The sequence below is a fragment of the Thermobia domestica genome, chromosome 4 (assembly GCF_964235325.1).
Source record: "Thermobia domestica chromosome 4, izTheDome1.hap1.1, whole genome shotgun sequence".
NCBI classification, from domain to species: Eukaryota; Metazoa; Arthropoda; class Insecta; order Zygentoma; family Lepismatidae; genus Thermobia; species Thermobia domestica.
This window is the reverse complement of record NC_137457.1, coordinates 298,174,930-298,202,707: the sequence shown is the minus strand read 5'-3', so window position 1 is coordinate 298,202,707 and position 27,778 is coordinate 298,174,930. Positions and strand designations below refer to the sequence as shown.

The 27,778-nt window shown below is 36.2% G+C and overlaps 1 long non-coding RNA gene across 1 annotated transcript; it reads right to left on the bottom strand.

The window, feature by feature from the left end:
- LOC145684229 (uncharacterized) lies at positions 1–27,582 on the bottom strand. The gene is made up of 2 exons (XR_014131256.1): positions 27,470–27,582; positions 1–282 (listed from the first exon to the last, which is right to left on the bottom strand). It is a non-coding gene; the product is annotated as an uncharacterized LOC145684229 (long non-coding RNA).
- Positions 27,583–27,778: the final 196 nt, after the last annotated feature.

Below are 27,778 nucleotides of genomic sequence, written 5' to 3'. Positions count from 1 at the left end.
TGGAGAAGTTGCTAGACGTAGAGAGACAGAAAAGGAAAAGAAATACAACAATCTCCTCGACAAATTTATTTTTGCTCCAATAGCCATCGAGACCAGTGGAGCATAGGGTTCTAGAAGCCTTGATTTTATCAGAGAGGTAGGCAGACGCATATCTATCGTTTCTGGAGATGTTCGTTCAGCATCTTTCCATTGCGGTATATCCATTGCGGTCCAACGTGGCAACGTTTCGTCAGTTCTTGGTACGTTGCCGCCTGGAAGGGAACTGGAGGAGATATTTCTTCTCTAGTATAACAGAAACAAGGAACAATATCATAATTACAAGTGTTAAGTACATTTTTAATGTAAAAGTGATTTCACAAAATTCTTGTAACATAATCCAAAACAAATATGCTCCATTTTATTTATATTTCTAGAGATTCCATTATGTTATTTCTATTTCTATAGTCTATTTATTGTGCCACTAAGATCATTATTATTATTTTAACAAGTTGTAAACAATCATATATTCAGCCGAGCCTTTTCATCAAAAAATGGATAACTAATTGTTGTGAATACGTTATATTCAAATTTCTATTTGTTTCTATAATTTGTAAATTTCAAATTGTTAAGTGGTATGTACGAAAATGATATTTGTAGTTTGTAATGACAAGTTTTGAAAATAATTTAATTTTGAGAAATAAATACAATTAAAATAATACTAAAAATATATAATAATATAATATATAATTATATTATGTATTATATAAAAATCACCCTTAAAATTAGACTAAATTTACAGAAGAGTCGGGATTTGGAGGAGTTCAGACCTCAAGGACCCTCCCCATGCGTGTAATAATAATAATAATAATAATAATAATAATAATAATAATAATAATAATAATAATAGTTGCCCAAAGATGATAGCTATAAAATTCAATGGATTTCATTGTACTAAACAAAATGATGTGAAAGTGTACCCAGGGCCGGATTTCCCAATAGGCCCGGGCCTATGGGCGCAAGCTCCCAAGGGGCGCACGGCCGAGAGAAAAAAAAATTAAAAAATCTAGAAATAAAATAAATGGCCATAACTTAACATATTTTTTAAAAAAAAAATCAGGCTAATAAAGCATTCTGATTTTGAAGTTCATTGGAACAATGATTGTTGGTAAAGTTAAACTATTTTTCAACATTATGCATCAACTTCGTTACAACATTGATCTCAAACACGGGAGAACTGGCTGTAGGGATGTCGTTGAGCGTAGTACAATTTACTATTTGTACATACAAAATATCTAGTTTTACTTTAAAACACAGTTTTTGTGCCACGTTATCAAAATACTTCATGTAAGCTGTGTTTCTGAGATTAAAGCTACTTTATAATGTATTACAGAGTTTTTTTTTATTTATTTATTTTCCCAAACGGCTAAATTGAACAAAACCAAAGTTATTCACCAATCTTTTGTTAATATATTAACGGTATCTTGTTAAGCCCAGAACCAAGCAAGTTCCTCCAAAAACTTGCAATGATAAAATTGCATCGTGGAGTGGTGTTTAACCAATCAACATATAGGCCTGATATAATTTTTTAATAAAGGTTTTTAGGAAAGTAACTTTAACCAGATTAGGGGACGGAAAAAATTATTGGGACTAGGGGCGCCAAAATGCTAAATCCGGCCCTGAGTGTACCTCATGTGTGGTTTACGAGAAAATCGAAAAATGGATTGTTTGCAATTCTAAAAATTCATGCTGTACGATCACAATGTTATCAATGAAGTTGAAACTGATACTCTTATCAAAGTTTTCATTCTGACACTTGCAAAATAATAGTGCAAGTATGATTTAAAGGACCAACGGTGCACCCATGGAGGTTCACCAGCTCCTTACTCTCCAAAAATACTTTGAAACTCAACATGCATTTATACGTTTACTTAATCTATATATATAAAATTGAAAATCACTATGTTTGTGACTGTAAATCTCCTGAACCACCCGACCGATCTCGATCAAATTTGAAAAAAGGAATGAGGTTTGAGGCTGGGCTGGTTTTAGGCTATTCACTTTGGTGGTAGGACTGAGAGGTGGGGTAGAGGGAGCGGTGTAAAAAATAAATAAAACTTAATAACTCCTGAATCACTCGACAGATCTTGATCAAGTTTTCAACATAGATGAGGTTCAGGCGTCGTTTTTATGATTTAAATTTGATGGAGCATCGTAGGGGAGAAGAAGTAGAGGGAGATATATAAAAATCAATTTATATAAGACTGAAAGTGACTATTTTTGTAACTTAATAACTCTTGAACTACGTACCCGAACGATCTGAATCAAATTTTCAAGATACATGAGGTTCGGATCTGAAAACATATTTGCAATTTCACTTTAATTGTAGATCCTAGGGGAGGGGGACGTATAAATAAAAACTAATAAAACCTATTTACTTTTGAACCACCCAACCAATCTCAATCAAATTTTCAACATATATGAGGGTCGGGTCTTGGGTGTTTTTTATCGTTTCACTTTGACGAGCCACGTAGCGGATGTGGAGGGGGAGATATATGTTCAAAAATTAAAATTAAAATGACTTCATCACTCCTGAACCACCCGACCGATCTCAATCAAATTTTCAACATACGTGAGTTTAGGGGTAGGGATTGCTTTAGGCTATTCAGTTTGACGATGCAACGTAGGGAAGGGGAAGGAGGAGAGAAATTTCAAAATGATCAAAAATGACCGATATTAGTGTTGAATCCATAGTTTTCGGGGTCGATGAGAGAAACACTGACACTTCTGATACTGTTTGAATCCAAGTTCAGCCCTGATGGTTGGGAAGGGGAGGGTACAACGTAGAGGAGGGGGCATAAACGTCGAAAATGACTAATAATAGTGTTGAATCCATATTTTTAGGAGTCAGTGACAATTTTGATGCCGTGTGCCGCAGCAAGGAGGAAGGAGAGGGGGAGCTATATATAATAATGATCGAAAATGGCCAGTATTAGTGTCTAATCCATAGTTTTCGGGATCATTCAAATGAACAGACATTTCCGATCCGATTTAAATCTAAAATCAGCCTCGCCACTTGGGGGAGGGGGAGAAAGATATATATATATATATATATATATATATATATATATATATATATATATATATATATAAATGATCGAAAATGGCCACTATCAGTGTTGAATTTATAGTTTTCTGGGTCCCTTATATGAACAGTGGTACTTGCGATCCCGTTTAAATCCAATTTCAAACCCGCAACTTTGGGGAGGAAGAGATATTTAAAAATAATCGAAAATAACCGATATTAGTGCTGAATCCACATTTTTGAGGTCGCTGAGATGAACGGTGACACTTTCGATGCCATGGCCCGCAACATGGGGGTGGGGGAAATATATATATATATACAGGTCAAACATGACAGATATTTTTGTTGAATCTATAGTTCTTGCGGTTGCCGAGATGAACAGTGACACTTCTGATGCTGTTTAAGTCCATTTTCAGCCCTGAAGGAGGGGTGACATACATTAAAATGATTCAAAATGAGCAGTATCAGTGTGCATTTAAATTATTTATTTCAACCCAGCGAAGCGGGTAATATATGCTAGTAGAACTATACTTGTTTAGAATAGAAATTATAGATATAACAAAGATTTGACTTTATTCTTCACTATGTACTCTTGCTTTTCTTAGGATTTTAGCATTTAGATTTCTGGACTTTCGGCATTTATGGCCATGTTAGCTCGTCATATTTGAGCGATGACGTCCCTCGTCGAGCACACTATCTGAAGAAAGAGAAGGAAGAAAGGATTGGGGGAGGAAGGAAGCTGCCTGGGACATATTTGTTAGGTACCACCCCGGCATTTGTCTGGTGTGAATGAGAAAAACCCAGGAAAACCTCATTCAGGGTGGCTGACTTGAAAAAGCTTGTAACACTTCTTCGACCGAATACCCCACCGTCTTTCTTTTCTTATAGAAGCAATCTAGTTTTACTATTTTTTTTTTCTTTTACAGAATATAGGTACCAGTTCTTAACAATTACTTATTGAGTTTTCAGGTGTTGAATTACCTGGGTTCAATACTACATAGTGACTTGTAGTATTGGACGCCCCCCAAACTTTGAACTACTTTCAACCAGGGGTAAAAGTGGATCTGAAAAAGTAGGGGGACGGTAGGTAGCGGCATGACGTTCCGCCGTCTCCCTGCCTATTTTTGCCCATTGTAACATTTTAGGAACTGGGAGACGGCATCCCCCCGCGTTCTCCCGCACTTATACTCCTGCTTCCAACAAAAATGTCTGGGTGCACGGTAAGATATATTGTTCTCCCCTCTGTTATAATGTCCATTGATACACGTCGCCATATATAGCTATAATTACATTATTGGTAAAGAAAAAGTATGCATCAATCCATATTATCACATGAGTTGAAATAAGTTGAGATGCTTGCGGATAAAATCTCACGGGTATTTTTTAAGAAAACCTAGAAAAAATATTTTTATGACACAAAAAGGGATGTCATTCGTTGCCCTCCCCCGTATAAATATATTCGTCCCCCCCCCCCCGTATAAATATATTCGTTGTCCTCCCTCCGTTCGTTGTCAAGTAGCAGATTGTAGAAGCTGCATGTAACACACATATATAGAAACAGTTTAATATTGCGGTCCCAGTTCGATTAAACTTACTTTAATAACTACCAAAACTTACTACGATAATTATTTCAATAAATTAAACTATTTTTGTTCTTTTTAAACTTTGTTTCCTTATTCGTGGAAATTAAAGACACTTCCATTAACTATGGCTTCCTCACTTATCTCTTTAACAGCATAAAGAAAACAAGTTTAAACACGTCTGACGACAACATTTGTTATCATAAGGTACTGGACTACTATCCTTGTTGCCCTGAAAGTAAATACCAGTGTTGCCAATTTGGGGGAAAAGTCGCTAAATCTAGGGGATTCGCATTCCAGGATAGCGACAAAAAATATTTTTTCCGATTAGCGACTTTTTTGGTGATTTCGGAATGACGATTTGGCGACTTATTTACAAATCTAGCGACTTTTGTACTACGAACAATTTGTCATAAAATAAGTACCTACTATTAGCTCGAATGAGTTCAGATATATGTTTATTTTCCTTTTGCTTATTTGAATCAGTGCAGATGTTGACGAGCTGAGAAAGTACATAATATTTATCTCTATATTCCCGCTTTGATTGCTGTTATCTCTTACCTTCTAACGGGAACTAACTCCAGCTGTTAATGTCCTTTAGTTTACAGAGCTTCTGTTTAGAGGCACAAATAATACATTCCCAATAGCAAACAGATTATCTGTAGAAGCGTGAGTAGAACTGAAGTAAGATTTTTCCTAGACCTTGAATTTTGTTCGTTTTTCTAATCTTATTTTTGATTTTGTTGAAGCAAAATTGATCATAAAGTTTTATATATATATATTCAGTGGTGCCCACCCCCCTCATGTCCGTGACGCACCCCCCCTCAATTGTCTATCCGTAGGTGTTCTTCCATGAAAAAAAGACTTTTCGATTAATTTTTACACCCCCTCAAACATATTTATATAGATTTTACCCCCCCCCCAAATATTTCAATGACGCAGTTTGCGTCATAGCCCCCCTTGTGGGCACCCCTGTATATATATATATATATATATATATATATATATATATATATATATATATATATATGTGTGTGTGTGTGTGAAATTATTGTTAGTTATATATGAGCAGGGTCGGATCTAGGATTTTCTGAGGGGGAATGTGCCAATAAATACCAGTACATTTGAATTGAGTTGGAATTTTTTAAATGCCTTTAGGCATCTGTAGTGTGAGTGAGGAAATGCCCTGGAAATACTAAGTGTCTGTTCCCGGTAAATTCTTTTCTTTCAACTTTTAGAAAATTGACTTAAACTATCGATTTTGCAAAACTTCCCTTTGTTTTAAGACCACACGGAAACATGACAGCAGAAATTTTTGGAAAGTGTTGCTATTTTCACTGCTACCTTCTCGCTTTAGGTAGTGTATATTTACAACGAAGGGAGGGGGGTGCGCGTGCACCTTTGCACCACCCTAAATCCGGCCCTGTATATGAGTCTTTCATATACGTTCATTTAGCGTATATAGTACTATGGCTTGAATTGATCACGTATTTTATATACAGACACATATATATATATATATATATATATATATATATATATATATATATATATATATAAGGAGGCAAAACTCCACGAAAATTTTTTTAGCGACTTTTCAACCAAAATTGGAGTCATTTCATCTCCTATTTAGCGACTTTTTTATCAACTTGTTGGCAACACTGGTAAATACTGTATTCATAAACGTTACCGGTGCACGACTAGGTAGAAAACTGTTATATATGATCTCATATAGACTATATATTGCAAACTATTTTCTCCTAAGAGTGCTCGTAGGAGTGAAGCACAAACTACTTCACCTGTGTAATTAAAAGCTACACAGGTGACGGATGTAGTAGGAATAAAAATTCCAATAAACCAAAAATTATTAAAATAAGAATTACAGAATAATGGAGTAAACATGTTGGAAAAAGTGTGACAGCATTCTTTACAGTAATGAACAACCTAGTAGCCTACTGTCGTGCTGTTGTATGTTTGAATAACACAATTGTTTTGTGGCGCCTGTATATGCAGACAGTTGGTCGTGTCAAATGGGTCAAGTTAAATTGCACGAACTTCTAAAAATCAATTTTGAACTAACTTCATTTTGTGCACCGATACCAAAGTTTCGGAAGTACCATTGAATTAGGACTCTCATTTATAGGGTCAAGGAGGGTATTCCCTAATAGTTACAGTATAGAATATATTTAGTTTATTTATGTTTATTCCACAATGATATATTCTACATGCCGCTCGTCATGAATAATTAATTGTATATTCCATGCTGACAACACACGGGAACACTGTTCAGAGGTTATATCCTCAATTATTGATTGAATGTTCTCACGAAGATCTTCCACAGTTCATAGAACAGACGTGAAGCATTTCTCTTTTGACCTTCCCCACAGGAAAGCATCACATATCGTTAGTACTGGACTTCTAGGAAAAAGAGGAAAAGTCAGTCCCTCTGGAAACAGTTTAATTCCACTGGTCTGTGTGGATGATGCCTCTGTCTTGTTGAAAAACTCGCTGATTGAAAACGAAATCATGCAGATCATAGAATGTCTGTAAATTTACATGAAATCTGACTATTTTTGATTAAACAGGGTCCGATGACACCATAATTTGAAATCGTCATCCATATTGTTACTTTTGTGGAATGAAGTGGTATTTGTGTGCACTCATCGAGACTCTAGATACATACAGTATTTTGTTTGTTTATCTGATCACTGGGAAAACATGTTGGGCCTTATGCAGAGTCGTTTTGATTATTGATTAGCGTCATACTAAAGTCCTGACGACTGCAGGAAACATGAAACTTTTTAGTATGACACTAATCACACGTCAGAATAACTCTGCAAAGGCCCGTTTTGTTTTTTTACATGATTACTAGAAAAACATGTTTTATTTGTTTATGTGGCAATTGAGAATATGACTTTCACCAAAAAAAAAAAAAAAAAAACAAATAATTATCCATGTAATGTGGATTTTTATACAGATTGGCTAAATCCTCCACAATCCTGCAAGTGGGCGCTCCTAAAGCATCTTTATTCCATAAGATAAGTACTGCTCAAGAAGTTAACATTAACATAAGAATTAACACCAACTAAGCATGCAAGAAGCATTTAAGCATTCCAGATAAATAAATTATTCACATCATTTCTTGACTTGGTTTTGGCTACCTTTTTTTATAGTATAAATAGATTCCAATTACGATCAGCTTTACTGAAGCCTTTGCCCGCACATCCTAGCCTTCTGTCCAATTGAACGGCAATCAATTCAGGAGTCAAACTCCAGATCATGTACGTTGATAATAAAATATAGTTTTGGTCGAATGATATCATTTCGGATCCTCAATAGTTGATTGTAATTACAATTCAGACATGTCGAGTGTGCTTATATAGTATAAGTATACCCTTGAATTTGATTCTTTGGTTTCTTGATTCAAATCCACTGATGACATAGTGGGCAATATATGTAGGAGAAATTCTATAATATCAGCAGCATATAATATGCAGGAGAATACCTAGGTGAAATTATTATTTATTGAGGTAGGTGAATATTAAGAAACAAAAACTTAAAACAAGTGAAGATATCATTAGGTACTTCACTTACGTTCGGTCAAAATTAGAATATGCTACTGTTGTGTGGACTGGACACCATATATGCAAAAATACTGTGATATGATTGAGGGAATACAGAAAAAATTCCTAAGACTTCTAACGTACAGAAAAACTGGGCTTTACCCGAAATACGAATCTTACAGAGAGTTACTGGAAAATTATCAACTACCCACTTTATACCAAAGAAGAAGATACAATGATCTAATATTTTTATATAAATTAATACATGATAAGATTGACTCTATTGAGCTGCGTTCGTTGTTTTGTTTCCAAGTCTCATCAACCAGAACGAGGATAGGAAACACATCTACGTTTTATCAAAGAAAGGCAAGAACAAATATCCTTCGGAAATCTCCTATATGGAGGATAAGCACTTTCCACAATGAGGTCGAGAAAGACTTCAATATTGATATATTTAGCATGTTGGAAAGTGTGTACAAAAGAATAATTAAACAGGCATGTTTTGGAAACGGCATATAAAGAGCACATGTGCTAAAGCCAATATGAATGTGTATTTTTAAATTGTCTATTTTGTAATGTGTATTTCTTTTAATCATTTATATATCTCACTGTTTTGTATTGTTATGTATTTCGTTGTCAAAGACAACACAATTATTGGGCCTAGAGCCTGTTGTGTTGTGCTTGAACTAAAATAAAATTAGTTTCATGGACGTTGGAAAATGTAGAAACACTGATAAAACATATAGGTACATTTTCGTTGAAGTTTATCATTGAACATAGTAATATTAAAGTATGTCCTATATTCAAATGATAAATTTCAATATTCTTAATCCATACCCATTTGATATGTTAAAATATTACAAATAGTTCGAGAAGGAAAATAAGATTCTAAAAATTATTACATGTTAAGAAATCCGGGATCTTTCTGCACATAGAACTCGGTTGATATCGAAAGACTTTTTTTTCACATAATACTGAACAAAGAGAAGGACAATAGTTGCAATATTTCATGAAAGGTTCGAGAAAAATAGGACGAAGATCACAGTCATAGGATATTTCAACTGGTATAATGATTGGTAGACAAACCGCAATTCCATTTACTATATCACAAATACTCCTGAAGACACGTTAAAACTAGGGTTGCCATTCGTCCCGGAAAATCCAGGATCGTCATGGAATCGAGATCTGCGTTCCGTCGTCCCGAAAATATTTCTCGGGACGATTAAATGTCCCTGATTTCAGCGAAAAAGAAAAGAAGGGAATATTATAGTTTGCTTACAAGGGAATATAATATAACAAACTCCGCCAGAACATATTTCCAATGAATTAACCGTTTTATATATTAAAAAAAAATATACAACGTGTGAAAGGAAACATACCTTGAATGAGCTTTCTTCTAGGTATGTTTTTAGAGGGGCTTTGCTCCCCGGAGGAGACCAAAATAATACGTCTATATGTAGAATAGTACCAGCAGTGTCCCCCGGAATACGAAGTGTTACCCCCGGAACATAGTTTCTGAAAGAAACATTGGCTGAAACAGACTCTGAAAACCACAAAACATAACAGATCCTGAGGGGGGAAAAAACTTTGCTTACTAGGGAGAGAAAGTAAATCATCTACTTATGTGTGCTTAATTAGGGAAAAGGTATAGTGAAATGACTAAAAATATGTGAAATGACGTAATACTTGAACAACTGTATCTAATGGAAAAAAATAAACGAGTATATAACACTTCTTTTCATTTTAAGCATTTCAAAGATTCTTGTAATTTAGTAGTGTCCCGGATTTGCTTTTTTGAAATATGGCAACCCTAGTTAAAACTTTAGAAGAAAATTACAAGTTAAACGGAGCCCAGATATGGGGTAGCTTAAATTGACATTTGTGCAATATAATTAGAGACGGCACTTTTATAAGTCGTACAATAGGTCTTTTAAACTGTTGAATACCAGAAGTCATTATGAGTTCCTAAAAATAAGCGTTTAATCTTACTGAGCCACTGGAGTTGGAACGTCAATTCGTTTATTATCAATTTATGGAGCAGTAAACAGAACTGGCATTATATTAAAAAGCTATTTTGAAGTGATAAGTTACGTGGCCTTGAGCAAGCTGTTTTCTCCAACCGCAGTTCGTGGTGTTGTCAATTTGTTACAGACGATAATATGACATTTCGCATCACTGGGAATGTTGTCAATACCAGACGCGCTACCTAGAAATATTGTATATTGTATTAGTATATAAATTACTGTCTTTTGCAAGTAGAAAAATGAATTATGAAATGAATATATAGTGCAAACTGTATGTTTCTTTGTCAACTGGTTATGATACAGACTTTTAAATGATTTCCGTATAAAACAACTGTGAAAATCTGTAGAATACATTGCTTCGCATAATTGCCAATAGATTTTCATTCAATCTTTGGTCAATATTTCCATCTTACATAAAATTGAACCCGTAACCTATCACAGGATAATAAAGAAAATAACTTACTAATACTGCTTGTGCTCTCTTTACTTCGAGATGCATATGTAACTGCAAAATTTTAAACAAACATTTTCATATGAATAAAAAAGTTGATACAAGTTCAAAAAAGAAAGTAGAAGATTCTATTTATTCGAAAATCAATTTTAAAACAAATTCCTTTATCCGGTATACCCACTTTGATTTTTTTTTCCTTTGCGTTTCGCGTTTGAATATTTCATCATTCACTTGACTATTTCGTCTATCATCCATCTGTGGCGTCCCAATTGCACTCGTTATTCGCCAGATTGCATTGTAAAGAGGGCAAGAAGTGGGAGAATTAGCATTGCTTTCTGGGGGTTAGATATCGGCAGCAATAGCAGTACCGTGTCGTGATGGGAGCGACGGCTCCGGGCGCCGAAGTAAGAGGGCGTAAAATTCGGGAGGGAAAAGAAAAGATATACAGGGTGTTTCAAAAATCCCCTGATATAAGGTTACTCTGTTATTATCAGAGTTACAACAAAATGTAAGAGGGGAAAACCGTCTCCAAATATGGTGTTTTCAATGTAAAGTTCATTTAACATTGGGCCCATAAACAATATACAGCCCAAACGGCTCGTCCGATTAAAAAAAAATCCTTCACTTTAGATTGAAAACATCATTTTCGAGACATTTTACCGTCTTACATTTTCTTGTAACTGATAATAACAGTTACCCTATGTCAGGGACTTTTGAGACACCCTGTATATAAAATAGAAGGAAAAAAGTAATAAAAGTGTTCAAAATCAAGGAAAAGCAGGGTTTATTTTTGAAAATTTTCTTCCGCTTCGCGCCAGTCATGTTGGTGCTTCGCGGCTGGTCTGTCAACCTCACTCATATGTACGGGGGCGCCGTCATAGACTCTCGCCCCGGGCGCTGATTTTCCATGGCACCTCACTGAGCAGAAGTTCAAAAATTGGTAGACATATAGCCTAGAATGGATTCGGGGGGGGGGGATATGTAGAAATATCAGAACGACATAAGTTACTAACCGCCAGAGCCGTATATCCGGCAGACGAAATGCCTATCATTAATGCCACAGACTCTGTTCAACTCAATTATTAAACTTTTGTCCGTGATTGTACTTCTAGTTCATTACTATTCAAATGACTTACAAAGAACAGCGAAACAAACTTTGGATATTTCAAGACTAATTGTTATTAACTTATGAATTCTTTATCTGAAAAAAAAAAACTGCTATGTAGTTCTGTCTTTGAATTTGTTTTCAAGTACTGGAGTCATCTATCTTACACAAATCATCATATAAGTTCATGCATTAACAAATATGACGAGAGAATATATTCGTAGTAGAGACCTGCACGGACCGGGCTCAACCTGAGGCCCGAAGCCCGGCCCGGCCCGCGGGCCGGGCTTGGGCGGGCCGACTCTGTTATTTCTTTGTGCCGGGCCGGACCGACACTGATTTCTCTTTAGGTCGGGCCGGACCGGGCCGGGGCCGATTAATTGCAATTCTTTGATAATTATTGACTTTCGTTAAACGATAATTAGAATATAGGCAAACGAAGAAGTGTGTCCGTAAAAAATGTTACAAAATGAAACTTTTAAAATTTATCGGACCCGGGCCGGGCTTGGGCCAAGAATTTAAAAAAATTATCGGGTCGGGTCGGGCTCGGGCCGAAAATCTCCAAAACGTTTCGGGTCCGGGCTGGATTGGGCTCGGGCCGAAAAATTCGGCCCGTGCAGGTCTCTAATTCGTAGGTATGCGTACTTACGATTTCACAACGAGTACAGGAAGTGCATGACTTTAGAATAATCGAGAATCAAAACTACTTAGTTTTCCAAAGTCGGGAATAGTTGCGACACTGAACTAACAAGAAGAGGATTCCGTATCAAACTTTGGAGCAAATCTCAACATTAGGGATATACAGAAGTGTATCATCTACTGGACTTCTATTAGACCATCATCTATAAATTTAAGGTAGGTACTCGTTTCATATTTGTTAATGCTTAGTAATGATTTGGTACTTGGGAAGTTTAAACACACGAATGAACATAAAATTACACACATTAAAATCATTCCCCCAAAACTCTTTTCTTTCATTTCAATAGGAAAAGAATGATCATGAATATTGGTGTGAGAATTATCAATGACTACATTTCCAGGAACAAGTTGATTTTTGCTATGACTAAGATACCTCTCCCGTATGTCCCGTTCTATGTAAATCATGTAGCTTAACATGGTGGAGGTTTATTGTGTTCCTTACGCCCACTGTTCGGTCCCAGAAAAATGGTTCTACATTGGCTAAATTTAGTTATTTCATCAGCTCTAGCCAATAATTCAAAATATTCTGACGCTTACGCTTTTTTTTTTCCTCAAGACCATTTTAACGTGCAGGTAGAGATATTTTAAAACCCAAACCCATCCTTGTGATTATCGATTAAGTAATTTTAAGGTGATTTAGAATGTTAAGCTCGGAGACATTAGATATTAAGAGAATTGTAATTATTTTCTAATAACTAGAATGAAGCACATTAAAATCATCCCTTTTATTTTACATTTCTAATAACTAGAAGTAAGTAATAAACATTTTTAATAACTAAGAAGGAATTAGTTTATGATCGCCAGCCAAATGCCTTAGTCCGCTAGATCATGTGCTATCATTTACGAAACTTTATTCGAAGTCTCGTAGTGTATGTGTGTGTTTATGTTTCAATGATAGAACGCAGGAGTGCCGAGTCCGGGCTGCTCCGGTGCTCGAGCACCCCCAGAATTTTTGTTAAGGTACTCAGTACCCATACCAGAAAGAGAGAAAATAAGAAAGAGGAAAGAAAAGAAGAAAAGGAAAAGAAAGAAAGAAAAAGGGTAAAATTCTAATCTTTCGCCATACTTCTTATGACATAGACTGATTTTTTCTTAGAGCAAAGAAGAGGGAAAATATAGTGCAGGAAGATACTTTACCAGGGAGAAAAATATATGAAATGCAGAAATATTGGTCAAGGATGTTATAACATAGAGGATCTGCCCATACGTATCATCATCCTATGAACTCAGTGAAGCCAAAAAACAACTGAGCATCGTCTGAGCCGGCACGTCTGATTGGCTACTCTCGTTTCCGCCATGTTTGTTGGCTCAAAATATTGTGATCTTAGTGGCGCGGAACGAGCAGAGTAGGTGTGGCGAAACTGTGACGAATGGCTTCACGATTTTGTTGTATTGGCAGATCCTCAATTTTATAACATTCTTGATATTGGTGCTGAGGATCAAAAGTGGCAAAATCCTTTTTCTCTCTCTGCCAACGAGACAACGATTCCTTTTTAAATGAGAAACTGAATGAGCGTTTCTCTGCGCTATTTTCTGTCAGAATTTTCACACTTCTTACATCACAAGTGAGTTTTCAGAATTACGAAGAAGTAATATTCTTTGAGGAATCTGAACTCGAAAAATATAATGGCGGTCCTAATTGAAAATGGTTTCCTAAAATTTATGTACTCTTTAAATGTCACTAAGCTTTTTAGGCAAATTTTAATCAGTCGAAATTTTGAATATTTCTGCAGTTCCTCCTTAAAGGCGCAAAGAGCGATGAGACATATTGACAGTCTCCGAGAAGTTATCTCGAACTGATAAACATTAATGCAATTTAGAGCTCTTGTTTGGGATTGACCAAAAGATGTTGCTGTCGAATTTTCGAAACTTCGAAAAGTTCGAAGAATTCCTCTAAGACTTGAAGACATTCAACTCTTCGCTTTTTCCAGTCCCGTGATTATTACCGGGAAATTTATTCCGATATTTTAGATATTGTGATCAACTGTCTCTAGGGATGCGCTCGAGTCGAGACATGTCTCGAATCTCGACTCGACTCGACTCGAATTCGAGTCGAGATTTGAGTCGAGACACACTTTGTAAAATTCGAGACGAGTCGAGACAAACGTATTTCTCGACTCGAATTTTCCAGTCGAGACACGAGTCGAGTCGAGACGGCTCTTAAAAATCTCGACTCGACTCGAATGTCTCGAAAATCTTTCTATTATTTTTAATATTATTTTGAAGAAACTATTCACTCAGAAACAGCCTTGAAACCAATTCCAGCTTTTATTCCTTCAGAAAGGTACAGAACGCATAAAATTAATAGTTAATCTTTAAAGATCAAGATTTAATTTTCAGCTCAATTCAGTTAATTAGAACTAATAGTTAATGTCATTGTATTTGGTTGTACTGCAAATATAATGATAATAATAATAATAATTGATTATCTAGTTTGTATAAAACTATTATCCGTAGTCTAAATCTAGTTTGTATAAAACTATTGCGATAAAGTGAACTTCATAAATTCTCTGAATGAGCAGTTGGTAGTCTATAGTAATTTAGCATAGTTATAATTATTGTGTTTTCGTTCCCATGAACGCAATAGGGTTACGTAACTTCTGGATTATTCGCTTTCCCAACTATTCTGAGGCTTTAATATGTTGCAGCATATCACGAGCTACGGATAATATATAATGTAACATTTGTTGTAAATCACATATTATGATACGAGACTATTTTACATAGTATATCTTATCTAATATAAATAAAATAAAGAGTTTGTTTGTGTGTTTGTCTGTCTGTCTGTGTGCGACCTGGGGACCAGACGAGTGGACCGAGAGTTCCCAAAATTTGGTCACGGGTACCTTAGTCCAGACCCCAGATCAAGACGAAGCGTTTTTTTTTTAATTTCGAACCAGGGGGTCTCGGGGGGTACGTTTACTGGGACCGACCTGGGGACCAGACAAGTTGACCGAGAGTTACTAAATTTTGGTCACGGATACCTTGGTCCAGGTCCCAGTCTAAGGCGAAGCGTTTTTGTCAAAATTGGAACCAGGGGGTCTCAGGGGGGCGTTTAGCGAGACATGTAGTAAAAGTAATCCAAATTGATCGACATTAATGTCAAATCCATAGTTTTCACGGTCGCTGTGATCAATGGTGACACTTCCATAAGGGATGACTTGCAAATTCAGCTACTACTGTATGCGGGCCGGGTGTCAGCGGGTGAGGAATACCGAGACATGTATAAATAGCCCATATTGATTGATACTAGTGTCAAATCCATAGTTTTCGCGGTCACTGAAATGAATGGTGATACTTCCACAGGTGTTGACTTCCAAATACAGCCCCCATGCGAAGAATGGGTATATTAAGCTAGTATTACAATAAATGGACTGCTTGGATGCCAAGAACTAGTACAGATAAGTACCATTCACTTCTATGAATAGGTATTTTTTAAAAGGATTTTTGTAAACACTAAGTTATAAAACAATGAACTACATACAGTAGTTATGGTTTTGGTTCCCAACATAAAAGAAATATGGATTGTTCATGAGATATTGAACTTCAACTTTCACTCCTGGAAAATTTCAATTTTGGAGTTAGGCCACTTGGCATCAAAGCAGTTCACTGTAAGATAAATACATTCCGCACATTAGTAACATAGTTGTTCAGGGGCCTTCGATTTCCATCCTCTCAAATGAAAGCTGAACGATTGCTTGATACATGCTGACTATATAGGAGAAATAGTGTATTAAGTTTTCGAGCTTTGGTGCGTATCCGTATTTACACTCTGATATAGCTTTAAGTTCACACTCAAATCGAGCTAATTGTTTAATGCATTTCGAAAGCTTTTGTTTTTATGCAGCTCATTAAGGAAAATCTATTTTATAATCGTAACATTTATGTACTAAGAAACTATGAACATAAAGTGGACTCGACCTAGCCCCGTGGCCGCTGTGACTCAGTGGCACAGCTCTCACCCTTGATGTGTGAGGACTCTGATTCTGTGTGTGTGTGTGTGAACTCCGCGGTTAGTGTACGCGTCTTTGCCGTGGAAGACTCGGGTTCAATTCCCGGCGCGAGCTCATGTAGTTCAGATTCCACGTTAATCAGTAGGTCTACATTTCATATATCCTCGCTGCTGAAATAGACGGTAAAGTCAAAATCAACTCAACAATATATGTGTGTGTGTGCTTATGTGAATTTCCTCGTGGCTGTATGGTTAACACATACGCCTTGATCGCAGAAGACTCTGGTTCGATTTACGGTGGAAGCTCATGAAGTTGTTACCGGTATCCCACTTTAAACTGTAGATCCATGCCTCATATAACCATAGATATAATATATATGCCTTTGATACACTTATTTTCCGACTTGGAAGCCATCGAAAATTTCCGGACACAGAGTCCCGTAGACCGAAAATGAGAAACATGGGTACAGAGTAAAACAGCCATAGAAATTTAAGCTTTTTAGGCTAACTTAATCCTTACATATAATGCAACTAGCTTGGCCAAGTTATAATGGAGGAAATGCTATCATTGCAACACTCTGAGAATAGAAAATGTTCGTCAGGTATTACTATCCCCCCTTTCCTGCAGAATGAAAACCCTGACTAAAACTCAATATATATATATAAAACTATTTTGTGTAATGTAACTAACAGTGGCGGATAGTATTCATGTTTCCTTGCAGAGGTCCTTACGAGGGTTCACTTCCATCTTCCTCTCCCCAAGAACTAAAATAAATTAAAAAATTGCTATTACTTGTTAATCTTGCACAAAGGACGCAATTAAAGTCCCAGTGTAACACCCCTTCACATTTAGATTTTTCCCCTGGAAGAAAACCAGTTATTATTGTTTCTCGATTTCTCAGTCTCACCTACATAAACATACGAATAGAATTACAGGATAGGACATGTTTAGATTGCTTGCACGTGACATCTAACTATATTTCTCATCAAATGTGTCACAGATGAAAATTTACGTTTGTACTGCCTCTATTTTCTGGTACATATGTTTCATTTATGTTATGTTGCTAAAATTCGTTAGGAAACAAGTACAGACTGCGCCTGTGTGCCTGACAAAACGTAAATGTACTGGATAATTATTTCTTCACTTTCTTCCAGAAAAAAAGTAACCCATCTCATGTCGGCTAACAAAAGAAGGTAGCGGACCAAAGATAGCCGTTGTTTACCTAAGGTCGTTACACAGCAGAGGTTTCATTCAGTCAGAGGGAAAAGAAAAAATAATTTAAGGTTTCTACATTTGTTTTGAACTGCAATATACTTCTTCCTTTTATTTTAAGAACCATTTCCTTCTCATTTGTCTGCATCAGAAAAAAATGCAAAAAATCACTAGAATGTGCCTATTTACCCAAAGTACGTACTAGATCACTAGTTCAATAGTAAAATCACTAAATCTAGTACGAAATCATAAATGTGGCATCCCTGGGTTGGAGCGAAAGTAATGGTTGGAGTAAAAACTAGTCCGTATTTCTACTGCGTTCTGTTGTTGAATTTACAGAAATGTTCAAAAATAAATTCAAGAAGTAAAACACGATCCTACAAAAGACTGTTTACTTGCTCACTGGTTTTCGTATTGTGAACTGAAACACAAGTGCGCAGTCATGTTAAATACTTCTGTCCCTTTCTACTTTACAACTTGAGGTGGGATGAGGGTCAGGATAGATCTAGTGATATACCGCTAAAGGAAGTGCTTCAGTACAGAGTCGGAAGCGGTATGTATTGTTTATACTACTTACAACGTTACCCCCCCCACATAAAATATAAATTCACCCTTTCTCCCTTCCCTTTTTCGAATACAATGAACCGACTCTTTTGCTGAAGAAAGATGCTAAAAGAAAATTGAAACATCTGTGTCTAAACTTTCTTTGAAGCGCAGTCTTTTGTATTTGTAAGGTTTGGCGAGTGTTTTCGAGATAGCCAAATCTTTTACCAAGGACTCCTGCTGCGAACTGATCGTGAGTAAATACCCGATCTCGCTGTGCTCAATTTCTCTCGCACACGTGAAATGGGTTTGTTGTTTCCAAAACAAATAGGAAGTTACCTTGTGCTTTTGCATTTCTGCACACACACAGGTACCATTGTCGTTTTAATGATCAGAAGAAATATCAAAACCATCCGATATATATGATACGAAACAGCTAACAGAGGGAGGCAAAGATAAAAGTAGGCCTATACCAAGTTTTCCGCGTGGTACCATTACGGAGAATAAATATTTGATAAAGTCACGTAGATGCGCTTAAACCTATTCCATCTGTCCTTATAACTTTTCTGGTCTCATCAATTTCTCAGGAGAATACGTACAACATATGTCCAAATTCCATATATACTCTTTCTAAACTAATGAGTAAACTCATTAAGAACACCAACTGATATCAATAAACAGGAAAGAAAACAATACTTTATACTTCTATCATTTGGTACACATCTCTATGAAGCACAGCTTGTTTCTTTTCGAAATAGCTCCTTCGTGTCACAGCTGTGGTTAGTTTTGTTTTGTGTTAGGATGAAAGAGAGAAATGCAACATTTGCTTCGCGGTGAAGTTATATATATTATTAAGATGAGCGGTGATAAGCGAGGTTTAACAAAGAGTGCCTTTCGGATGCACAATTTAACGGGTAGTTGCAGTCCGTGTTGAGAATCGAACCAAAGCTATGTAAGACATGTTATGACAAATCCAAAAGGTGTGTTGTATCAGAATAATCTTTAATTTCTGATATTTTAGTCGTCACAAATTACAATTTTATAATGTAGTCAATGTTTATAATTACTGGGCAGTTGGGCGTTTAAACTAATGACATCATAATAAAGTCAAAACCATAATTTTGAGTTAAATTGATTCTGAGTTTAACGTCCCGTTCAGCAGCGAGGCTATGTGAGACGTGGACCTACTGATTAACGTGGAATCCGAACCACGTGAACTCCCACCGGGAATCAAGCCCAGGTTTCCCACGCCAAAGGCAAGTATGCTAACCGTTAGCCACGAAGGAGCTCCACCATAATTTTAGTGGGCGTTAAGAAATATCTCGCCAGTGCTTTTACAATAAATAAAATTTTATAAGTATTAAAGAATAGTGGTAAGAGATTTTGTAATAGCTCTTTTATTTATTAGATATGAGTATTTTGAAAAAAACAACTAAAGAATATGTTGGCTTAACCACAAAAGACTTTCTTATAAATACATACGCACCTTACTCACCTTTTATAATTGCCATGCTTACGTTCTCCATAAAAACAGAAATTCTCTTTTAGTAATACTTTACACAAGATCATGAAGTGGGTTCAAATTTAATTAATGGCAAAATACAATAATCCACAAATATTGCCTCAAGTGAGTTTAAAGATTTCTAAACACTAGTGCGAAACCGGGCTCTGCCGTTGCGATCGATTTACAGTTCTTGAGACGAAAGTAAGAAGGGACTTACGCACACAGTAAGTAAAAACAATTAATATGCCTGTAACTTTCCCCCAAATGGGTGTATCTTAAAACTAACCTCACCATTATTTTTCTAATTAAATTCTAGCCCGAAATTATGTATCATATTACCCTATTCCCATTTTGTAAACTTGACCTTAATTCAAAATGGTGGATTTCAAGATGGCTGCCATCAAGGTCATATCTACCATACGACTTCCCCCAGGACTTATATGTATCCACATGGTTTTTCTTCACTTTTCTTCATTAACGCTCCGTTTACAAAGGGTAGTAAGGGACTTCTGTAGTAATCTCTAATAACCACATCACAACTCTTAAAAGTTATTAAAAAAAATAGAAAACATGCACCATGGCAAAAATTTGACATCACAAGTAATGATGCATAGATGCCTTCTATCAGCAAAAAAAAGTTTCATTGAAATTGGAGCCGGACATTTGAGTGATGTCCCTTGTGGGATGTGATTGAACGTGACGTCAGAGCACATCGCCCCCCTTCCCGGAATTTACGGGAATTAGGTGACCTGAGTGAGCACATGTGGTGCCAGCTCTCTCCAGCGACCTATCAAGGATCATTGCGTGTATGCCAAGACGTGTCGCCGTTTTTATCCATGCCAAAAGTCGACATACTGACAATTAGGTAGGTAGTCATGATGGTCTGGCTGATGTGTGCGTATATTTTAACTCGTACATTTTGTCTCGACTCGAATTTCGAGACGTCTCGACTCGAATTCGAGTCGAGTCGAGACAGAGACTGTCGAGTCGAGACACGAGTCGAGACAGAAACATATTTTCGAGTCGAGACACGAGTCGAGACAACATTTTCTTGAGACGAGTCGAGACAGGCTTAAATCTCGACTCGACTCGACTCGAATGCATCCCTAACTGTCTCGATCAGGTTTGGCAAAAAACAGTTTTTATTAAAAAAAAAAAACGTCTTTTGTTTAAATCAGATATTTTGGTTTAAATAATTTGCTCTATGTATTTATATTACATATGGACAGTAATAAGTTTGTTTAACCTTGGTGTTATATGCAACAACAGGGAAGAGGTCACATAAGCTTAAAGCGGAATCCAAACCGCTTCATCCGCTTACATCCAAGAGAAATTGTCCATTTGAACACAAAACCGGGACTAATTAGCCACAAATGCGATGAGTCTGCCGACTCACTCACGAATGACTCCTGACAAAAATACGTTGTACTGATCTGTACGTAGGCCTACTTGTTAATATAATTCTCAAAAGTCATTTCAGAAGAACAAAGAGATAAACAGTTACACAAGTAAAAACATTGTACAGAATTATATATAAATCGGGAAACTCCATTGGGAAAATCTTGTTATTACTTTAAATCAGGGATGCAAATAACCACTCGCCCGGGGCGAGTGGTTCATTGTTGCGGGCGAGTACTTAATATCTTACCGAAGGTAAGTAAATGATTTCTATTGTGGGATATGTGCTAGTAGCTTTTTTCTTGGGCAAGTAAAATTTTGTTGCTTATTTGCATCCCTGCTTTAAATGTAGGCTATTTGCATGTAAAATTTTACGGTCAACGCATCATAATCAGTACGCAAAAACTGAGGTATTAAATTGCAAATTTAGTATGTAGACATCATTCAATCAAATTAAAACAAAGTCCAATCCAAGCTAATGTTGGAAGTTACGTAGTCGGTCGATAAATTTTGCCAATTTCTATCAATATATTTAAGCAACTTTGGCTTCTTTATAAAACAACAAGCATTCAGGCAAGCAGAAATATACAATTTGGTTTCGTTTCGTATGTTTAGGCTTAACATACTTACGAAATACCGAGGTTATCAAGGAGAAGTCTTTCGCTTAAAGGGACACCCGGACAACTACTTCGTTTACACTTGAAAAAAGGGCTGTGGTTCGGCTAAGAATTAAACACGGGACCCCTTTATTAAAAGGCGAAAAGTAGACAAAACTAATGTAGATGGTTTGATATGTGGAAACGTCACCATGAAGTTCACACGATTTAAAGCATTTTAATTGGGGGGGGGGGGGTAAAACGAGTTGTTTAAAAAAACACCTGGTTTAAACCAGCCAACCCTGGTAGGAATGCACACGAGACGAGTCGAGACAGAATTTTCCTGACAAAATTCGAGTCGAGACACGGCTCTTCCAATAGAGAAATATACATTTTTCGAGTCGAGACATCACTTTTACAACACATTTTCGAGACGAGACAGCAACAAATCTTGTCTCGTGCGCATCCCTAAACCCTGGTCTCGATGATTCATTGTCTAAAGCTTTTATGACCAGAGTGGGTCAGTGGGTCGTGGATCAAGTGGGTCAAGATTTGTGAGTGGGTCAGTGGGTTGTGGATCAACAGGACGTGACCCACTGTAACCCACCACCAAGGGCGCCGATCCTGGGGGGCCGAGGCTTCCCCCAAAGCTAATGTAGGCCCCCGCATTGTATTTATGAATATACAATATTTTGCATAATTTGAATGCAATTTGTTTTAAAATTCTCATATATATGCCTTCTGCATCTCAATGCCCCCTCCCAAATTTACAGAGAAATCGGCGCCCTTGCCCACCACCCCCCATGACTCACTGAACCACCGACCAACTATGAACCAATCTGACCCATCGATCTACTCTGATCTACCGAACCATTCTGTTCAGTATATTGCATACAGCATCCTCTGAACACTTAGTCTATACGTTTTACTCTTAAGGTCTCAATTTTTCTTCTCTTTTCATTCGTTTCTATTTACTTACCTGAGATGAGTATATCTAAGTGAAAAATAGAACTTCAGGCACTTTCGGGTATTGATATTTGTAATTTTCATAATAGCAATAGCACTTACTACTTGGCTTTAAAGACACAGTCGATTTTAGTTTTCTTTCTTTCTTTCTTTTTCTTTCTTTCTTTTTCTTTCTTTCTTTACGTTTGCCTACTTTGCCTTGATTTCAGACTTTCAAAATTCATCCTGATTTCCACTGAAAAGTATCTATAATTCATACAAGGAAATAGGCCTAATTATATATGATAATTAAATTGAAATTCATCGTAATATTGCCCATGACAAACTCTTTACCATTTTATATTGTAAAGGTCACATCCACCTTATTGTAACAGAGCAGTGCTTGAGCGATTGACCGTAGAAATTGAAATACCGATTAGTGATAATTTCACAGCCTTCTCCTATTACAACTGTAAACTCTTTAGTCAGTGGAGAGGAGGACGTGGATCATGGGTCAGAGTTAATGACGATGAGTTTTGGTGGGTGGTAAGTCAGAATGGGTCATGATCAGTCAGACGTGTCATGGTTGGTGGTTGGGTCAGAATGGATCACGGTGGGTCATGGGTTCATGGGGTCCTGAGTCACGGTGAGTGGTAGGTCAGTGGGTCAAAGGGTCAAGTTCTCATTGACACACGCCAACTCTGTCTATGACTCAATTCAAAGAAATTGAAACATTTCTTCTTTCCAAAACTAAAGGTTGCAGTTCTGGAGTAAAATTTTATAAGGATGACTTTTCCCTGAAGATATGTTTCAGGGAAATGCACAGAAATATGACGTTAGATGTGTGTAAATCTAAACTTTTATTTGCTTCTTTTTTCTTGTAAAATTTGTAGATCTAAAAGGTTAACGTTCTAATTGACATGACGAGAACAAAGATAAAGTATTAGAATCTTCAATCTGCTTAGTTACGTCACGATACTGTCATTGTATTTTCCACTGTGAAAAAAAAAATGATAGAAACAAAAAAAACCTCCGTTTTCATTAGAGAATATCTAAAATTGCATTTTCAGAGTGGTAATTTTCAAAATCTTCTGAGAAAGGATCTCAGGACCCACAGCTAAGCCTAGGGGTACCCCATACCTCAGTGGAGCCTGCTGTGGCTATGAATTAGAGCACTTCAACCGATTTTCAAAGTCTAGTGACACTGATGGAACGAGTCGTGAACTTGACTGAACAGACCCGGTATAACCAGAGCCGGATTTAGGTTTGATGGAGTCCTAAGCTATTGAAAGGGGCCCTTTATGCGTCAAATTTTCTTTTTCAGCGACAAAATGTTGCTGTTTTTTAGATTTGAATATGTGCTATGCTAAAAATATGGACCTAATGGTTATCAAAAGGAAACAAGGGCCCATTACAAGCAGGGCTGGGAAACATGGGCTCCATTATAAGCGGAGCTGGATAACAAGGGCCTCATTACAAGTGGGGCTGAGAAATAGAGGCTTATTACTTGCCTCATAAAAGCCTAGTACATAACAATACAAAATACAATTGTTGTATGTGCGTTTTATCTTATTTGCTTTTTCTTCTTATTTGGAAATTACATTACAATCAGTTTTTTCTTTAAATTTTCGGGCCCGCAAGCGAGTGGGGCCCTGTTTAGCTTATACGTAAATCCAGCACTGGGTATAACAACGTATTATACTTCGAGTACTATAAGCCAGTGACCTGGACAGATTCGATGTAATCCAGAGACTATGAAACTTCGTCATACGCCAGAACGTTGATTTTCTCACGCAATTCTAACTACCATGATACTCTCTCTCTCTTTCTCTTCTCACTAAATTTATCATTACTTTTTTGTTGTGTGCGTATGTGTCTGTCAAGTATTCTAGTGAAATATAACTGCGAGCACGTACGAAAAGGTGTGGGTCCTGGGAGTCCAAATCCCCATCCGAAATCCCGACTATTCTGTAAATTTAGTCTAATTTTAGGATCAATTTTACAAATTTTAATATAAGTTATCCGCATATTGAATTTGGTCCTTTGGAAAATTTTAGACATCCCTAAAAATAAATTCCCGCGTACGCCCTGGCTGCAAGTGCTGTTATAGTCTACACCCGTGAGAATGACAGAATATAAAAGCTGTATATGTTTTTTTTTTTTTTGTTGTTGTTTTTTTTTAATTTTTTGTTATGAGAAATAACGTCTAGGTGAGCAAGTCTGTAAAACATTTCGTGTAAAATTTAAGCAATACTCTAGATCCAAACATACTACTACTATTATATCGATATCAATAATAATAATAAATGGGAAGATAAATAAACATGAATGTATATTTGAAATATTCAAAACAGAGCATCTTGATTAAGAAATAATGCCTCATAGAATATCAAATATACGAATATTCGAGCTCTAATAGTTGATATCGCTAATCGACTTTAAAATTCTGCAATAATATTGCACAGAAAATTACAGTTTGGCCCTGTCCGGCTTTGTCCAGGTCAGATTCTAAGAAGCGACATTACTTACTTATACTTCTATGACGGAGTATAGCCACGGGGCACAAATAGGGACTTGCCCTCCCAAATGAAATCTTTCCTCCCCCCAAATGTGTTTCTTAAAAAAAATTTAATACTTACAGGAAATGAAGAATGTTTTTAATAAAATATAAAAGAAATATAATGTATACCCAAGTTGCCTACCTGGATTTTGCACAGAATGCATTCTTACTATTGTGTAACAGTATATGAGTCCTCAATGTTGTTCCTTTGGTGCACGTTGTCCAGTTGTCGATTCCAGATAGATGAGCACAAAAAATTAATTTCACTTTCATTAATTATCCGTCTTCTCTAGGCTAAATGTTATAACCGTGGGGCGTTAAAACTAAACTATTTAATTTCATAACACTGCCTAAGATTGATATTATTCTTCCTTCAAAATTTTATTTATTTTACCGTTCATACCCATGTAAATGAAGTAAAACAAAAGAAATTATATACACTATTTTTGTTTATTTGTGAATAGTTTATTGGTATATGTATGTAAGTATATATAATGTGTGTGGGGAAATGTAGGTGTGTGTGTATGATTAGCTTTAAATGCTTTCATTTTTGATACAACATTTTTGGTAGAACTCTATCGTGGTTATATTGTTAGCGTGCGCGTCTTCACTGAGTTCGATTCCCGGCAGGAGCTCATGTGGTTAGAATACCACAAGTTGTAGGTCCATGTCTCATGTAGCTTCGGTGTTAAAAGGATGATAAATTCTAAATCATTCATCATTATAAAACGTTTCGGTTTTAGCATGTAAAAGCACGTTCCCAATCCCGATTAGGCGAATTTACTGGCTATATCGCTGTGCTACTATACAGTCAGAGCTGAAATGCAGAGTATAAATTGTATACACACCTTAAATTTTCAGTAACATTGGTTGAACCTGCGCTCTCTACACAGCGTATCATTTACATATTAGTATGAATCTCCTTGTCATTCCTTACAATATCTGTACATCTCCCTTTACAGACACAAGTGAAGCACATCTTGATTTTAAAAAAAAATCGGCAAGAGGTATCATAAAGGGGAGATTTTTTTATTATTTTTTTCAATATCTCGCACCGTTTGCAAGATTTGAGCCTACTTCCGGTTGGAGTTTCTAATTCATGTATGATCAGTGTTTTCTTTCTTTTTGCATGCAGTATGTAATAAGCATGCACAATTTTGCAAATACATTACATACACAATTAATTATAATGTCAGTGAAATATGGTGTTCATTGGGTAAAACTCAAACAATAAAGATTCATCTTAGACTGGAGAAATGGTTATCCTTCGTTTCTTCATTATCATTTGGCCATGAAACAAACGCCGGAGAAATATACTAACTGCATACAAATGTGTGGTGTTGGGATGTATAACTCATATGATATGATTTTTTTTTTTTATTTCAATACTTCCAGTGTATCCCTAAAGAAAGTAATAAAGAAATAACGGCCATTTTAAAACTATTCAATTAGAACTGAACAATCTATACAAAATTTGGAATCGATCAGTAAAAACGACGCGTTTCTCTAGCACTTGTGGTTTTCGAGATCTCATTGTCGAAAGGATTGAAGACAAACATATAAACTTTTCCTGACCACAAACATATAAACCTAGCATTTTAATACGGGGTATATAGATTATTATTTGTAAGAACAATATCCAGCATGTGGTCTACCAAAGAAAGAAAATGGTATGACAATTTTGATAAACTTCTAGAAAAGTGAAGAAATTAATTGTAGTTATACACTTTAAAAGGGAAAAGTATATAAGCAAGTGCAATAGGTACGATGATAACACATGTAAAATAAATTTTATGTAAAATGTATGCTATCTACTTATGTGGTCATAAGACATGTTCTTTTTAAAATTAAACGAACGAAATTTATTTATAAACATGCAAGGTGTTTGTACTGTACAGCAATGCAGTAAAACTTACGTTAAAATACGCCTAAGACGACTGACGTAATTCTTTCACCTATGCTTATGCAATTAACTCCAATTATGATTATGAATATTTATTCGAAAGATATTTTTAGAATACATGCGTTAAAATATGCTTGTCAGTTATGAACACAGATAAGAAATCTTACCAGGAAGACGAAACTGGACGAGAGAAAAAGTATTCGTTCCTTCTTTACGGAACAAGTTGGTTGGCTTCAGTTTAGAGGGACTTTTGCCAAAGCAGACAATGTATTCCCGTACTCAAACGTATACTTCTATTTTGCTTGTTGTGTAACAAAGCTTGTGTGGTTGTATCCGTGTGCAAAAAGTAAAAGGAATTAAAGGTATATTTACCTCTCGTCGACCTGCAGTGTTGTTTCTCGTCGCCATAATGTGTGATGTTTTCGTGTAAAGAACTACCCCATTCATGTACACGCGCAAGCGCAAAGATAATATACAGTATTTTCTTCAGTGTATTATCAATTTAAATTTATATTGTTTATATATATAAATATTCCCTAAAATTAGTTCATAATTTTGAGAAATAAAATTAAATAGTTTTCTTTTTTATGTGGAAACTGTTCATAAACTGAAAATTTTCTCCATGTACGTCAAATGTTTTGCACATAACATAAATCGATAATCGTTGCTATGGGAACAGAT